Here is a 12,036-nt window from a genome sequence, read left to right on the forward strand (position 1 = left end):
GAATAGAAAATACAAAAACAACAATTTTACTAAAGTTGTTCAGTATGAGAGTCAGTTGACTGAAGTGACACTGGTGGCCTGAGTGGTGCTCGGGGTAGTCGGCATGTAAAGAAACCCGCTGCCTGGTGATGCTGGGATAAACCGTTAAGTGATGAAACACTGATGGTGACCCTGCGTCCTCGGGGAAGAGTTATGAGAATGCCTCCTTTTTAAGAAGCAGTTCTGGGCTCTCGGGAACTGAAGCTTTAGGGTGAATGAGAATCATGAAAATCAAGAGGAAAGCTGTGAGGTGTTCAAAAGTAAGCTTTCTGCAAGATTGACTTGGGTTAGCCACTGCGGGCCTCGTGCAGTGTGCGGCGCTGTGCACTCTGTAAGAATGAGGACCAGAGATCCTGTTCACGTTTATATCTGTAGTTCTTGCATTGAGAACTGTCTTCACCTTTGTCAGTGCTGCTCCAGAGGTCTTACACCAATCCCCGACTTAACCGTGTGCTGCTTCTTGCAGTGTTTCGTGATGTAGCAACAGAGTGTGTGAGCGCTGCTCCTGCCCACTGAGTTTTCTTTCAGTGTGGACAGTTTTTCCTGTCACATGAAGATTTGATGTTGTGCTGTGGTAGCAGTACAGATTTTTTCTTCAGTCATCCTACTCCAGTTTTCCTATAATATTAATTGGGCACAGTGATTAATAATAAGAACTTTCCAGCTGAAAACCTGGCGTTATGGAAAAGTGTCAGGATATCAAATCACCCATTGGCCAGCTTGTCCCTAGAACAGCACGCAGAGGCAACATCTCATTGTGGCACGTTGTCTCTGCTGCCCATTACTGTTCAATCTGCAGCAGACTGGGTGCCTGTGTACCTGTGGGCTAAATTAAAGCAGGCCTCCAGCTCCTCTGCTCAGAGGCACACACGTCATCACACTCCTGGATGTGGTGCCCGACAGCATTAGGGAAACTGGATCACTGGATGAAAAGACAAGAGAAAAAGGCAGATTTTTCTTTGAAGCCTTGATTTTAAGGAAAATAGGCAGACCTTGCTGTGCTTTGCTGTTTGAGAAAAAAGAGCAGAGCAGAGGAGAGCAGGGACCGAGAGAGGGAGCGATGAAGGACTTCTTGGACTTCTGTGCTTTTCCATAAATTCCACTGACTGGGTTAGAGTTTGCCCGTGATGACAGGGGGAGCAGGGAGCTTGTCAGTCTGGCTTCAGCCTTAACAGATTTCTATTAAGCTGTGTGAACACTTAACAAGACTAGTTAGCACTGCTCAGGCCTATAGACAGCTCAGGACTCTGCAGTCAGACTGAAATGTTGTAAATACAATCAGGGGGAGCACCGGATGGCACAGTGGTGGGCAGCAGACGAAGAGCCTGCGAGTCGCCATCCAGATATTACACGGTAGCCATGCGGGGAAGACGGGAAGAAGGAAAGTGGGTTCCTGGGGCTCAGGAAGGATCTGAAGCGTGAGTCGCGGCCCACCGAGAAGATATTTAGAAACCTGAGCAAGGAAGGGGTCTGGCGGCACCTCCCTGGGAGGGACTCACTGAGGGAGAAGACGGTTCACACCTACAGCACATGGGGTAGCTGGCGACCCCAGAGCCTCCACAGGGAGACACAGTGGAGGGAGCCGCAGATGTGAAGCCCTGCACTAGCAGGCGGGGAGTGCTGAGGGCTCAGTCCTCGGCGGGGACAGCCCTTGGCTGGGAGCCATCTGGGACAGGGCCCGAGTGGACTCGGTGCAGAGCTGCTGCTGGCTTCGTCTGATGGCTCCCAGCTGTAGAAGATGTGCAGACAGCTGCGGCCAGGCAAGTCTGGCTTGGCCAGAAGGCGCAGGCCCGCTGAGAGTATCCACTGCCCTGCCAAACAGCTACTGCTGGCTTGCTGGGGTGGATCAGCAAGGACAGGGCCTCTGGCCCCACATAGTGTCCTACTAGTGACAACAGGGACAAAGCTGAAGTGGACTTTTTATTTTTCTCTCTTGGTTTTTTTTTTTTTTTTGGTTGGTGTTCTTGTGCTGGGGTTTCACAAGCAAAGGGAAAATAAAGGGTCGCACACACTAAGTGTCAGCAAGGTGGCTGCCAGCCAGCCAGCCTAAGCCAGTAGCTTTTCTTGAGATAAAGAACAAAGAAACTCAAATTGCGCAAGCTCAGATTCTATAACTTTTTGCTTCTTGCCCCTATAGGACCTCGCGTTTTTACCTTGGGGTGGGGGCGATCTTTCAAGGCCTGCACTTTTCCCGTAACGTTGTCGACCGCATGTGCCTGGGACAAAATGGAGTCAGTGTGGCCTCTCTACGTCTCCCCTTTGCATAGGGATGGTGCACTGTACGAGGCATCCCATGCCAATTAAGCAGATAAGGACAGTACACCATAAAGAAACTGTGTTTTAGTCGACTGACATCTGGTAACCATCCTGTAAGGAAATTTTATATCTAGTACTGATACCTTGGGACATGTGTATCTGTTTGGTAAGTTTTTGTAAATCATGAAGTTTCTTATTGATGGATTTGTTTATCAGACAAATTAAAACAGCACATTTGGGCAATTTTATTGCATCTATGACGATGTAATAGAAGTATTCAGGTGTAGCAGAATTATCTAAAATTGCTTGTTGGTGTTTATTTTTTATTTAATAATGCAAAGCTGTAGAAGTATAACTAATTTGTGTTGACATGAGACAAGCCAGTGCATTCACATTGCATTTGGCCCTGGCTGCCAGAGCAGGTGCACCAACCAAAGAAATGTCTAAAGCAAAAATTACTGCTTTGGTTAACAGGCTAATAGAAAAGTCCCGCATAGGTCAGTGAGACCAGTTGCAGACCGTGTGGTATGAGACGGGTAAATTCTGGAGAAGGTGACAGTTCAGTAAGGCGACTGAGGCAGCATTTGTGTTCTGAGATAAGTTAGCAGGGATGTCATTGAAGGTCTGCTCTTCACACGAGAAAAACCGTCCAGCAGGGAGAGGGCCGTATCCACGTCCATACAATACTGGCTCGTAACTAGAACAATTCCAAGTCCTGCTAGGAAGGCAACGACATTGAGCAGTACAATTTTCATTACGAGCACAGGAGGCATTTGAAGTTGCTATGTAAGGAGTGGACATTTTAACAGCATTATTGGATTTTTTCAGGGTGGGAGTGCCCCAGTTTGGACAGTCAGCATATGTGACAATTTTGTTTGGAATAGTGGAGAAAATGGTGTAATTCCCTAGAGGGGCAGGGTCCTTGCATACGGGAATCAGACAGGACCCAAGAATTGTTTTATTTCTCTCTCTTGAGCAAGATAAAAATGAGAGACATTAGCTGCTTTTGCCAATTGAACCCAACTAATTGTATTCCAGTCTTTCCTGGAGCTTGTGGGACTCTGATGTCCTCATGGTGGGTTGCAAAACACATAGTAATAGAATACAAACCAGCATTACAGAGTTCATTGTCAGTTTGGTAAATACCACTGCAAGAAGCTTGTTAGCAGTGGAGTTGTTCTTAGATGTGCAGAGCAAGTCTTGTGCAGACTGGGTCAGCACCTTTACATCACCCCGGGTCACTGGCTGAGCAGTTATTGTCCTGGGTCGCTGCTGAGGCTGCTGGGCTTGGTTTAGGGAGAGGCGAAACTGTGGCATTGGGTTGTGCAGCTCATGGTGCCAACCCAGTCTGAGAAGGGTGAATGCAATGAGCAGGAATCCACACTGGGCTTGTTGGGGATAACCCAGAAGCATCCCCTCCTCTCCCATCAGCAGAGGCGCTGGCTCCTGTGTGCCCGGCTCTGGGGGCATTTTGAAAGAAATGGAACCAACATAGCCAAAGAGACTTGAAGAGAAACAGTAGAGGGCGGCAGAAAGGAGAAGTCAGCCTTGGTAAGTGGTAAAACAATATCAGTGAGATCAGTTCCAAGGAGTGCAAGTATGTCCTCGAGAGATAAGAGAAGAAATAGCATTGATAATAGGAAATACAGTACTACCAGGCGAGTGGGGTAAATGTGACCACTCAACAATAAACACCTTGCTGCTCTGGGTGGCAACAGAGCCCTGGTGAGTAGAGGGGCTGAATGAAAAATGAGTAGGAGAGGGCAGTCCTCCGGAACTCGGTCCCCCATAACTGAGGTGAGCGTGTGAGCAGCGCTCTGAGGGGTCTGCCAGAAAGGACATCAGGGATCAGGTCAGCAGCATCTGTGTAAAGCACCGAACAGAGGAGCTCACTGCTGAGTGGTCAAAGGAAAATGGGTCTGACCCAGGGAAGACAGGGACAGTAGAAGCAGCCCGGCCGGGAGGACCTGGAAGCCAGCCACGCAGTGTTCCGTCTGCTCGCCTGCAAAAGGTTGCGATAGCATCCTGACAGAGGATCCAGGTGTGCGGACAGAGGCGGGGCCCAAGGCTCCGCATGCAGCAGTTTGCCTCTCTTTGCCCAATCCTCCATAACGAGCATCCTTCCTCGAGGATGCCAAGGATGATCATCATGAATGGTTTGCAAAAGTTGTGCTAAATTGTGCTCAGGAGGCCATGGCCCGCCTTCTTAAGGAGAAACAGCAGCTCTGCCTCGTGTTTCTGCGCGCTTCGATGGGGAATTCCCTATGACTGGGGATTTTCTGAAGAAAATGAAGTTGACGCGGCGTCCTACCCTGGGAACACAGCAAAGGCAGGTCACCCTCCACAGCAGATGTCTCCACTGTGGAGTCCCTGTTTGGATGCCAGATGGGGTTCTGCAAACAAAGGGAAAGGGTTAGCAAGCTGGCTGCCGCCCAACCCGTCTAAACAAATAGCTTTTTATTGAGATAAATGGAGTCAGTATGGCCTCCCTACTTTGTGGGGTTTTTTGTTGTTGTTGCTGTTGTTGGTTTTTCTCTGTCACTATTTTTTTTTTTTTTTTTATGAGTAAATATGGTTTCTACCCTCTTTGTGGTCATGGTTCTGTTCTGCTCTTTGTCTCTTTCTGTCCATTGTTCTATACCAGTTTTCCAAAGTTAGTGTGATTCCCCCTTTGTCTTCTAATCTCTTCCTCTTCCAGTTCTCTGTTTTTTCCTTAACTCATTTTAAATTTTAACTCCTGGGGGCAAGTCTGACATGCTAGGGACTTGTAGACTGCATATAATTTTCTAGTTTATTTTATATTTTTGTTATACACCCACAAATCTATTTCATACGGTTAAAAGTGGCACATTGATGGTTAGCTCAGTTTGTCATTTTCTAGGCTATGTTTGATGGTAATGGTATTACTGTAGCCAAAAGTGACATAATTGTTCTTATCAACTGTTCTTGCATGACTGAGACTGAGTAAGGGTCACAAAAAAAAAAATATACTGCAGCACAGTGTCAAAGAACCAAGGACTGGGCCAAACAAGCAGCATCTTGTCATCTTTAGCAAACTGAAAAGGTGGGATCTTCCAACAAACCCCAGGAGCACCTGGAAGATACCTCGGAGACGTAGTCATCACCTATGGTTTCCAAATACTCAAAATAAAGCACCTTCCTTAAGCAATTTACAGGCATCACCATAGGAGTTAAACTAAGAGGAGACAATAAGACAGCGCAGCCCTTGACGTCAGTTCACCAAAGGCAAGCACAGGGGACAGTGAGGTAGACAGACGAAAGCCTCACGCCTGGCCTCTCGGACGTGGTAACAACAAAGTAATTGAAGAGGCTTTGGAAAAAATCAAATCAGAAATAATTTCCCAAATAACTGGTGATGCATTGTCTATAATGAAGTCCATATTTAGTGATGCTAGAGCAGATACAGACAAAAAATAGATGACCTTAAGAAAATTATGGGAGCCATGAATTCCCAGCATAGGGAAGAAATGAGCTCCATAAGGCTCATTTCAAGCAGGTACCTGGAAAAGTAAAAATTCCATAGAAAGTATTCGCAGCAGATTAAGCCAGTATGAAGACAGGATCTCAGATATGGGAGATAGACTTACAGTTAGTGATCATAAAAGGAAAGATTTCTTAAAAAAACAGTGACAAATCAATACAGCAGCTGCTAGATGAGGCAAAGAAGAAAAACTTATGGTTAATTGGAGTCAATTAAAAAGCAGGAGATAGCACAAATGATACAAAAAACTGCATAGACAAGGCAGAAAGCTTTCCTCGTAGAGACAAAAAAGTTGACATACAGATAAGTGACACATAACAGAAATCCAGGTAAGGGCCAGCGATGTGACCCAGTGGCACAGCGCCTGCCTGGCAAGCATGAGGCTGTGTGTCTAACTCCTGGTACCAAAAAAGAAAAAAAAAACCCCATAATTTAAAAGAATCTACAGCCAGGTGTATCATAATCAATATTCCAGAAATTCAGTGCAAGAAGAGAACCTTACAGGCTTTCAAGGAAAAGAAACAAATCACCTATAAAGGAAAGCCCATCAGAATCACAGCTGACTTCTCAGCACAAACCCTCAAGGAGAGCTTGGAGTGGAATATTTTTGAGTTCTAAAAGGAAACAGCCTTCAACCAAGATTGATGTACCTCACAAAACTATCTTTCAGAACTGATTGGCAGATATGATACTTTTGTGACAAAGAATATCTGAGGAAATTTATGACCACCAAACCAGCATTCCTAAATATTTTGAACTACAATTCCATGAACCCCAGGAGAAGGAATCCAGCAGGCAAGGCAAACAGTTAAACAAAGGGAGGAGAAAAATAAGAGGACCCAGCAACAGGAAAATAACATGGTAAGTCAATACATATCAGTTACAACCATCAGTGAAAGCAGTACTAAATGGGAAATTTATAGCAGTAAGTACTCAGCAAATGCAAATAAACAACTTAATGGTGAACCTGAAACTTGTAGAAAAAGAAAAGCATGCAAGCATGCTAAGCCAAAAGCTTATATAAGAGAGGAAATTATAGAGATCAGAGCAGAAATTAACATGTCGGAGACTAAAAAAAAAAAAATACAAAGAATTAATGAATTGAAGAGTTGGGTTTTTGAAAGATTAGAATCTACAGACCCTTATTGAACTTTATCAAAAAAGGAAAGAAAAGATTCAAATCTACGTAATTAAGAATGAAAAGAGTGAAATCACAATGGACCCTTCAGAAATCTAGAAGATCATCTATATATACTTAAAAAGCTTGTATTCTAGTAAGATGGGAAATGTAGGAAAAATGGACAGATTCCTAGATACATGTGAGTTAAAAAAGCTGAATCAAGAAGATATAAAAGTCCTAAATAAATGAATATCAATCGGTTAAATCAAAGATGTTTTTAAAACCTACCACAAAAAGCCAATGTATTCATTGCTGAATTCTACAAGAAATTTATTGGAGACCTAGCACGACTACTTCTCAAACTCTTTACTGAAATTGAAAGAGAAGTAGTACTCCCAAATTTATTCCTGGAAGTAAGCATTACCTTGATTCCAAAACCAAAAAAGGACCCAAATAAGAGAATTAGAGGCCAGTCTCCTGATAAACATTGATGCAGCAATCCTCAGTAAGATACTGGCAAACAATGCAAAAAATTGTCATAAAGATTACACACCATGACCAAGTGGGGTTCATACCAGAAATGCAGGGTTGGTTCAACATATGCAAATCACTAAATATAATACATCATATTTAACAGAACCAAGGGCAAAAATCATATGACCATCTCAATAGATGCAGAAAAAGCTTCTAATAAAGTTGAGCACTCATTCATGATAAAAACCTACAGAATATTGGAATAGGTGGTGTTTATCTCAGTTGATCAAAGCCATTTATGACAAATCAACCACTAACAACATACTAAATGGACAAAAACTCAAAGCTTTCTAAAATCAAGAACAAGACAAGGATGTCCCCCGTCTCCACTCTTATTTAGCATAATCCTGGAAACTTTAGCCAGAGCAATTTGATAGGAGAAACAAAGGAATTACAATAGGAAAGGAAAAAGTTAAAGTATTATTTAAGATATGATCCTCTACATAGGAGACCTCCCCAAAACTCCACTAAAAACCTGCTAGACTTAACCAAATTCAGTAGCATAACTGGATACAAAGTCAACACTCAAAAATCAATAGCATTCCTGTACATGAAAAACAAACTCACTGAGAGAGAAGTTAGTGAAACATCTTTCAAAATAGCATGCAAAAAAAAACAAAACAAAAAACAAAAAACCTAGGAATCAATCTAACAAAGGTTATAAAAAACTTCTACGTTGAAAATTACAGTACTCTGGGGCTAGGGATTTAGCTCAGTGGCATAAGCGCCTGCCTTGCAAGCAGACAGTCGTGTATTCGATCCCTGGTACCGACAAAAACGAAAAAGAAAAAAAAAAAAAGAAAATTACAGTACTCTGCAGAAGGAGATTGAAGAGGATATCAGAAAATAGAAACATCCCTTCCTTTTGGGTCTGAAGAACTAATAGAGTGACGAGCCATACTTCCAAAACTGTTGTACAGATTTAATGCAATTCCAGTCAAAATTCCAGTAACATGTCTCACAGAATTAGAGAAAATTGCCCTAACATCCATTTGGAAACAGAAGAGGCCTGGAATAGCAAAGGCAGTTCTGTGCTTTCTCTGACATGAAACTATACTATAAGGCTACTGTAATAAAACAGTGTGGTACTAGGATCAAAACAAAACAGACAGACCCAAAGATCAGTGGAAAAGGTTAGAAGATGCAGAAAGAACTCCAAAGACACTCAGCTGCCTCGTCTTTGACAAAGGTGCCAAACACATTTGCTGGAAGAAAGACAGACTCTTTAATAAGTGGTGCTGGGAAAACTGGCTCTGCACATGCTGTAGTTTAAAATTGGATCTGTATCTTTCACCAGGCACTAAACTAAATTCAAAATGGATCAAAGGTCTATAAATATTAAAACAAGCATTAAAACTGCTGAAAGATAAAACAGACAAAACACTGGAAGACTTTGGTGTAGGCAAAGACTATGAATAAAATTCCAGTTGCACAGGAACTATCACAAAGAATCAGCAACTGAAATCTCATCGTATTGAAAACTTTTGCACATCAAGAGAAACCACCAACAGAGTGAAGAGACAGCTCACAGTGTGGGGAAAACGTTTGCCAGCTGTTCCTCAGACAAAGGATCACTATTGAGAATGTAAAAGAACACAAAAAATCAAATCTCCCAAACTTAAAATGGGCATCTGAGATTAATACACACTTTTTTGATAACGTACATATAGCAAATAAATATATGAAAAAATGTTTTAACATCACTGGCCATTCAAGAGACTCACTGAGACTCCATCTCACCCTAGAAAGAATGGTTACTATCAAGAAATCCACCAATAGCAAGTGCTGGTAGCTGTGGATAAGAAGGAACCCTTCTCCAGTGTTGGCTGGCGTGTTGTAGACTGGTGTAGCCATTGTGGAAATCAGTGTGGAGATTCCTCAAAAAAATAGAATTGGAGGTCCCATTTGACTCAGCTATTCCCTCTGGGTATCTTCCCAGAAGAATCAGAAACATTGTATCACAGTAATACATGTGCATCTATGTTTATAGCAGCACAATTTGTAATAGCTAGATCTTGGAAACAACCCAAATGCCCATCAATTGAGGGGTAGATAAAAAAGATGTGGCCTTCTTATACAGTGGAGTACTGCTCAGCCATAAAGAAGGACAAGTGGAGATTTTTACTGTTAAGTGGATGCAACTTGAGACCATACTCATTACTCATAAGTGAAATAAACTAGGTGCAAATGTGTAAACATCATATTATCTCCTTAGTGTGCGAAGCTGAACGTAAGTAAGATCCAAAATGTACACTAGATACTGTAAAATGGGAGGAAGCTTCAAAACATAAGAGAACCTGGGATGGGAAATGAATAATAGGAAAGAGAAAGCAAAAATATATTTATAGATAGGTCGATAGACAGACTAGTAATTTCACTTAGTTCATTGAAAAGATAGATTTGTGCTAATATTGTTTGGAGAATGAAATGCAGATATCTTTACTCTTGAGTAACTAAAGATAATACATAATGTTTTAATCATTGTTACTGTCTTACTGTTTTGAAATTTTAAAATAAAACCAAATAGCTTATAAAACTTGTATTTAAAAATTCAATTAAAGTGATGGATACTTCGCTGAATGCAAAGCACTGCTCCCAGAAACAGGTTTTGTGTCACGTCCAGCTATACTATCAACTGCCCCTCCACAGTTTCGCTTTCTTTTTAAATACTTTGGAATCTTTGATTGTGTAGTCTTCTTTCACTGGTTGGTCTTGATGCAGTAAAAACACTATTTTTGTGTGATCTACCTATAAACTAGCAGTTTGCAGCAAGTAGCAGTGAGGGTATAAACAAACCAAACACAGATTAGGGCCCTGAAATTTGTACCCATAGCACAGATAATGCAGAATATGCATTATCTTTAATCTTAAAAATTAAAATGATAATATGCAAAACTTATGGAGACTTCTTTGACCTTCTAAGATACATCCTATTTTGAGATAATACTGGTCAACTGCTGTAAGAATTTGACTTAAAAGTCTGATCACTGCTGTACATTTGCTAAGTCAACCAACAGGGGGAGACTCATTTAGATTTCTTAGGCATTCCATAGTGTGAATTTGTGCTTTGGAGCCACAGATTTTCATGTATAAGGTGGTCAGAGAAATACTTAAGATTTAAGGACCTGTGAGGAGGGATGGGAGTCCTTAAAGATTAGCCTTGATTTATAATTGAGTGAGATTTTCACAATCTCAGACAACAGCCACAAAGAGGTAAACTTTTAAGAGTTTTTGGATGGAATTCTCAGACTGATACTGTGTATATAAATGGAGCATGCCAAAGATTTAAGATTCTTTAGAAATCTAAATGTGCATGTTATAACATTACACACAACTACAGTACAAAAGAATTACAGTACTAATCAGCAAATATTTTTGAAAGAATACAATTGGCCTTGAAGCATAAGATGCTGTTTCATAATAAAAGAAATGTGAGTTTAATAAGATGCCAGTTTTCACTCAGATGGTCTGAAAACCTATTGTCAGAATTGGATAAGTAAGAAATACACAGCTGGAGTGAATTTGGAACAAGGACTTTGTTGCTGTTTGTTTGTTTGTTTGTTTGTTTGTTTTTGCGTTACTGTGCATTGTTAACAAAAATTCTTTATCCTGCAACATTTATGCAGTAAAAAAAAGCAGTTTGTTTTGGTGATCTTTTGTCACATGTTCCTCTGTTGTCCCTGCAGGTGGATCATACAATAATAATGTACTTGATTGGACCAGATTGGACCAGATGCCATTCATGGCTCCATTCACACTGAACTAATGTCACCATCCATTTTTATTTTTATTGCTGACAGTCAGTCATTAAGTTGTCCCAGGCTAGGCTCAAACTTGTGACCCTCCTTCCTCTGCCTCCCAGAGTGTGTGTGTGACTCTGTGCCTGCTGCAGCTGGTCTTTAAAGCTAGTAGACCTGCACTGCTCTAGATCACTGATGGAGGCAGTTAGACGAGAAAGCGGATACGCCGTGTTTCTCGTGATCTGCCTGTAAACTAGCGTTTATAAACATAAATAGATAGTAGTGGGGGGTACATGCAGCAGGAAATGCAGAGCGGCTCTCTGAAACACAGCGGTTCCCTCTGAGAGTAACAGGTGTTGTGCTGGGGAGTGCAGCAGGGCAAGATTTTCAGGGCGTAAAGGTGCTGGGTTCTGTTTGTGCCTGTGTTAACCATTTCAAACAGTTTGGGTTTTTTTTTATTTGTCACGTCTGTGAGACCTCTCTAAGTTATCCAAGGTAGATAGATAGAAAGATAGATAGATAGATGGATAGAAAGAAAGCTGGGAGGAAGAGACTGCTTAACCATCCCAGTGTATGTATTTATACATTTGTCACATGACGCCCTTTTGCTTAACTAGCCAGCTTTTTAATGCCCCGTGTTGTCAGCTGTTCACCTCCAGCGATCCATGCCCTCCAGGCATTCCTTGGGCACTCCGTTTCCCTGGGGCATTTCTCCAGCGTGCTCTCCAGTATAAATGGTTACTAGCTCAGTGGCCCCAACCTTTTTTAAAGTTACACGTTAGAAAAACCAAGTTGCTGTTTTCCAGTAGAATTAGAGATGGTGACAACATGATGATAAGGGTTGT

At 41.9% G+C, this 12,036-nt stretch overlaps 1 protein-coding gene across 2 annotated transcripts in view; it reads left to right on the plus strand.

The window, feature by feature from the left end:
- LOC100728682 (protein SCO1 homolog, mitochondrial) overlaps nt 1-12,036 on the plus strand; it is a 35,164-nt gene that overhangs the window by 8,716 nt on the left and 14,412 nt on the right. The gene's annotated exons all lie outside the window — the stretch shown is intronic.

This window comes from Cavia porcellus, unplaced genomic scaffold (genome assembly GCF_034190915.1).
Source record: "Cavia porcellus strain 051 isolate PalLab524CR breed Dunkin Hartley unplaced genomic scaffold, mCavPor4.1 scaffold_32, whole genome shotgun sequence".
NCBI lineage: Eukaryota > Metazoa > Chordata > Mammalia > Rodentia > Caviidae > Cavia > Cavia porcellus.